The sequence below is a fragment of the Polyodon spathula genome, chromosome 1 (assembly GCF_017654505.1).
Source record: "Polyodon spathula isolate WHYD16114869_AA chromosome 1, ASM1765450v1, whole genome shotgun sequence".
Taxonomy (NCBI): Eukaryota; Metazoa; Chordata; class Actinopteri; order Acipenseriformes; family Polyodontidae; genus Polyodon; species Polyodon spathula.
In genome coordinates, this window is record NC_054534.1 from 36794189 (window position 1) to 36800188 (window position 6000).

Here is a 6000-nt window from a genome sequence, read left to right on the forward strand (position 1 = left end):
TAACCTAGGGCAGTCTGTAATGTATTTGCCACAATGTAGCTTGAAAAAAAAAAAAAAAGTATAGGCGAAGGCTAGTAAGTTAAATTAACAGATGCCCTGACATACCCCTCGGTTCTAAAAATCTCAATAGTTTGTGCTATAGTACGTCCAGACCAATCATATTGAGTAAGTTGTTCTTTCTTTATAAATAAAAGTGAGTGTGATTAGATATACAATTGGCTGATACATTCAGTAACCTAAAGCATGTCCGAAGCAAGCTTCATCCCAATTGGATGAGTGGTTCTCTAGATATATGTATACATGTTATAAGGACATACAGCAATAGCTTTGTAGAAATGCTTATAGTTCTACAAATGCTTTCCCTCAGTGCTTCCTTGTTTGTACTGAACAAGTACTGTAGAAATAGTTAGAACTTCACCTCAACAGCAGGGGTCAGAATTGTAACAACAGTGCCTCACACACTGTAAACTCCAAAGTCGTTCTAAATAAATTAAATCAAGATACATTACTTAAAAATGCAAATCTTATTCATAACATTCATTCATTTAAAGTTAGTTGAACATTCTAATTTGCTTTAGTTGTTTAAACATAAATGGTTGAAGTAGAACCAGGGGACTAGATTCCCATCAGCCCTTGCGGGACTTGTACAATTTATTTTTGGAATTGTTTGTTGTTTATTGTGTTGCTGTTTTGTGTATGTGTGGTTGCACAAGTGTGTGTTTGCTTGACTCTTGTGCCCCCGCCTGCTCCTTTACATGTGTTCTCCTTCTGTTGTGTGTGTGGCCACCCCCATTCGGTGGTCAGTCTGCAGATGTGACCTCCCTCCCTTCTACCTCTGTCTGCATCTGCGTGGTTCCAGTATTTTTAAGTGCTGTGCTGGCAGCTACTAAAGTAGCTTCTTAATTCCACATTCTGTTGTCCCAGCTAACTCTGTGTTGTTTGAATGAAATGAAAATTTGCAAACTAACTTGACTATGAAAAAGTAAATCTAACTCAAGTGGATTAAGTTACATGAATACACATGTTATGAGTTTAGTCACCCCCAGAGAAAGAGAAAGCTAAACTTAATTATATTAAGGCAATGACTTTACAATTTTTTTTTTTTTTAGTAAACTTGATTTATCAGGGTTTACAATGCACACAGACACAAATATCACTGCTCTGTTACCCAGTTTGTCCAATTCTCTTTGGCAATTACAAAAATTGGTGTCACATCTTCTGGTAGCCACCAAAATGCAACACATTGCTGCGCTATGCATGCAAGTTCTCTTTTATGAAAACAGGGAAAGGCATAAACTTAGTTAATATTTGTGGACCTGTCTCAGTTCTTCTGACCATGCAAACTGTTTCTGGTTCATATTTTGCTTAGCGCAAAATGAAAGCAAAATCAGTTTAGAAAAATGTGGAAGTTAACCAAAAAAAAAAAAAAAAAAAAAAAAGCTTCCACTTCACTTCCAAGTGAGTTTTTTTGCATGTACCTGTGAAAGCCTGAACTGGGTTCATTTGGAAATGAAGCATGTGTGCAAAGGTGCAGATTTTTTCTTCTTTCCTAATATTGTCAAAAAACATCCAAGTGCGCCCTGGGGTGCCAAGTCCAAGGCTCCATATATCTGTTTATACCGTTATCAAAGAGTCCAACAAAGAAAACAACCTTGTATTCATGGGGCGGAGATATGGCCCCTGATAGTGTTTATTGACAGAGTTAGTAAACATATACGCATGGAGAGAGGGGTTCCGCCTCTTCAAGGCCCAACATTTACTTGATCGATAGACACGATAAACAGGAGGGTGGCCACCGTCTTTGAGGTGACCTGACATATGAGAGGGGCACCGTCTCTGAGGTTACCCGACATATGAAGAGGCTCACGAACTGGAAAGAAAAACATGAATTAGTGTAGTTAACACAAAATAGGTTCCGGCTCTTCCTGACCCAACATATACAGTAGGGGAGTTCCATCACTGAGGAGACCCAACAAACAGGAGGGAGGCCACCGTCTTTGAGGTGACCCGACATACCAAGAAGGGCACCGTCTTTGAGGTTACCCGACATACGAAGAAGCTCGCGAACCTGAAAGAAAACATAAAGTTAGTACTTGTTAAAACATATAATGCGTAGTGTTCCGCCTCTTCAAAGCCCAACATAATAGAAGGGGGGTTCCGTTGCTGAGGAGACCCAACAAACAGGAGAGGGGCCACCGTCTTTGAGGAGACCCGACAAACACGAGGGACACCACTGCCTGGGGACCCTCACATAGAGGCATCAGACCTGAAAGAAGAATTCCAAAAGAAACATACATGCAGATGGAAGGGTTTGGCCGGGGGTCCCCTCTGACTCATGGAGAACCCTCCTCTATGAGGTAAATGAAGCGGAGCTTAACAAAGGGTTGGAGAAAGTGGAATCACTAACCCCCCCAAAAGATGGACCCCCGGCTCCCCGCTGACGCAACGTGAAGAAGAAAAAAGAGAGAACCACCAATGCATAAGAAAGAAGAAAAGAGAAAACATTTAGACGAAAGAAAACAAAAAACGTGACAAAGGGGTTAGTAGACTGTACCCTATGACTATGTGAAGACCCTCTGCACAGTGGAAAGAAAAAACCCCTTTTAATTTTATTTCTTAGGGGGAAATCTTTGGTGGCTCAGGCAGAAAGGTCGTCCCCACTTCGGACATACTAGCAATTGAATGATGTGCGGAGGATATTTCAGATGATGAAGAACGAATATAAGTTTCAACTGCTGATGAAGTCCAGCGCCCCATATTTTTAATTAAATGCTGGTTAATGTTTGCTTTTGCAGCTGAAATAGCTGCGCCTATTCTAAATGAATGAGGAGTGTAGAATTGCGAAGGAAGACCTGCTCTGGACATCACGGTGGAAAGGTGTGTTGAAAACTAATGCCTTGATATAATGGACCGGCTTGAATTGATAAACAAAGAGTCGGAGGATGAAATGGCCTTGCGTTCTGCAATGTACTTCAACATGGAAGTGAAGGGACACAGAGAAGAGTTGATCTTAGAAAGCTGAATACACTGTCCTTGCAGCAGTTGATCTGTTTTTGAAATGCGAAGAAATACGATTAAATGAGAATCTGGGATGAGCTTGAGGTCACTGCAGAGGATACCGAGGGTAGGAAAGCTGGCAATAGAAGGAACTGCATATTCAGAACATCTCAAAAACCAGAGAAATGCAGATAGACATATGACTTCCATAGTTAAATCATCAAATGGAGAAAAACAGCCATGGCGCAGAATTGAAATCAAGTTACTGAGAATGTCTATAGAAATAGGCAGGCGAGCAGAAGAAGGAGCCAGAGAGCACTTAGAAATTCCTCGTAAAAGGAGACGAACCACTGGAATTGATAATAGAGTTGGGGAATTGATGGACATAAAACGAAATTGATGCTGAATTCCTGACAAATATAGTCTAATTGTAGCTGGTGCCAGATGTAGAGAGTCCTTTGCATGCACTATGAACGCCATGATCCAGTCCTGGTTGAATGGAGTAGGATTAATCCTGCATTGTAAACAAAAAGTTACATAACATGCCCAACGTGTAGAGTACGAGGATCTGGTAGATGGGGTAAGTGCTGATGCCATGTAATCTTGAGCTGAATTAAGAAGTTTATTAATAGTTGGATTTAGTTGAAAATCAGCTGATTGAACTGTGGCGTTGCTGCTGGATATTGCAGAGCTGTGGGCAGCAAACTGTGGAATTTGGAAATTAGCCGCCGCAGCAATTGCATGATAAGAGGGGAAGAGGACAACCTTTATTTATAATATGCACTGTAGTTGAATTATCACAGTAAAATAGTATTGATTTCTTAGACCAGAGATGACCCCATAGCTGGGCAGCTGCTACTATTGGGTATATCTCTAGCAGAGCTGTGGATTTTAGATGAGGAGATATGTTTTCGATTTCCTCAGGCCATGTACTGCAAAACCATTGATTGCACTATGTAACACAATTTTTGTTCCTGGGTAGTAAGTGTTATTTCCTAATTGCTTATGCCTCAAAAGTATAGAAAATGGCTATTATTCCCCACAAACTTTGCTTTTGTGACCAGGACAGTGATATTTCAAAATATCACTATTTCCAATGGGAGAACTGGCAAGTGGGTGTCTTTTCGTTCACATAAAGTCAGAAAAAAACAACATATGAATCCAAATTAATATGTATTTATACTAAAGTAATACAAAAATGACTACAAAAGATTTAGAAGTGAATAGTTTTTCGAGATTTACGATTTACGATTAGAGAGTTACTGCCAAATCTCCGCAATCCACTACTCTATGGTCCAAGAATTCCGAAGTCGTCATTAATAGTGAAACAAGATTAATGTCCTTACCTTTGAGAATGTTACGTCTGATTTGTGGAGATATAGTGTGATGTCTAGCAGTAGTTGGAGAAGAGTATGTAAAGGTAGTAGCGAGGTTGTTGTATATTGGAGGATCTGCTTTGCTGACTGAAATTAGGGCTGGACCGGAAGGAGCTGTAGGCAGTGCTGCAGTATTTGACGCTGGAATTAATAGCTGTAGATTGTTTTCCCTGTTCCATATTAGACACCCTTTTATCTAAATCCAACAGTTGAGAACTGACCGAAGATAGAGTATCGGCAAAAGGCTGCATAAATTATTTTATCTCGTTAAATATTTGCGAATGTTGGATTTCAATGGCTGGCTGCTGGTCAGCGGTGCTAGTTGTGGGGGTGATTTGATCCGAAATAGACTGCCTGCTGTCTGTTTTAGGACGTTGAATGGCTGGAAGCGGCTGATTATGTTTTTTTGGAGGAAAGACTGGTTCTGCTGAGACTGAATTGCAATAGAGAATAAAAAGAGACTCTCTATCACTCCCTGCTGGAATCGCATTACCGTTTTTAAGGAGGGCTTTTATCAATTTATTCATGGGCCAGTCCTTCCAAAACAATCGATCCGGAGGGGTGTCCTGAGGCCGAAGTCGTTTGGATCGGCGCAGATTTGATGTTTGAGTGGCAGGAACGGTAGGCAACATTTGAACTGGAACCTGGACGAGAGCCTGATCGGGAGCCTGATCAGATGTAACTGAAATACCAGAAGGGGAGAAAAAACAAAGACTGGATGGACCCTGGATTGAAGCTGGAGGAGAATGATCTGGTAATGACGGAAAATCCTGGGAATCCTCTGAATCCGATGACAACTGCTGTAAGTATTCCATTATTGAGGTATACGAAAGTTGATGGGTCTTGAAATCGCTTAGGTTTATGCCAAAACAAAAAAACACAAGACAGCTAGGTAGAGGTGACTAATGTTTAAATAAGGTAGATTTAATTGATGACAGGAGATAATAGGTTGTTGGTGCCTAGCTCCGCCTCTTGAACCCCACCTATAGGTTAACATGTAATAAAACAAATTAAAAAAAAAAAAAAAAAACATGGAAAATATATATTTTAAAATGGTAAAGTTCCAATATTATCAGAATGGCAGAAGCACAACATCTAAATATGTCTTATTTTAAAAATATTTATTTAATATCAACTCTCCATGTGTTGGTTATTTGGCTGTTATGCGTCAGCTTCTTTTCGCTATGCATGTGCTACTTTCTATTTCACAATTGAATTTCTCCTTTAACAAAAATATTTAATTCAATATAGTAGTGGTGTTTTGGAAATATATCAGTGATGTAGTCAAGACCAAATGTACCGAGACCAAGACCAAGACCGAGACCAAAAGCACAGAAACCGAGACCAAGACTGAAACCAAAAGTACCGAGACCAAGACCGAGACCAAACGTACCGAGACCGAGATCCAGACTGAGACCAAAAGTACCGAGACCGAGATCAAGACTGAGACCAAAAGTACCGAGACCGAGATCAAGACTGAGACCAAAAGTACCGAGACCGAGACCAACACCGAGACCAAAAGTACCGAGACCGAGATCAAGACCGAAACCAAAAGTACCGAGATCAAGACCAACACCGAAACCAAAAGTACCGAGATCAAGACCAACACCGAGACCAAAAGTACCGA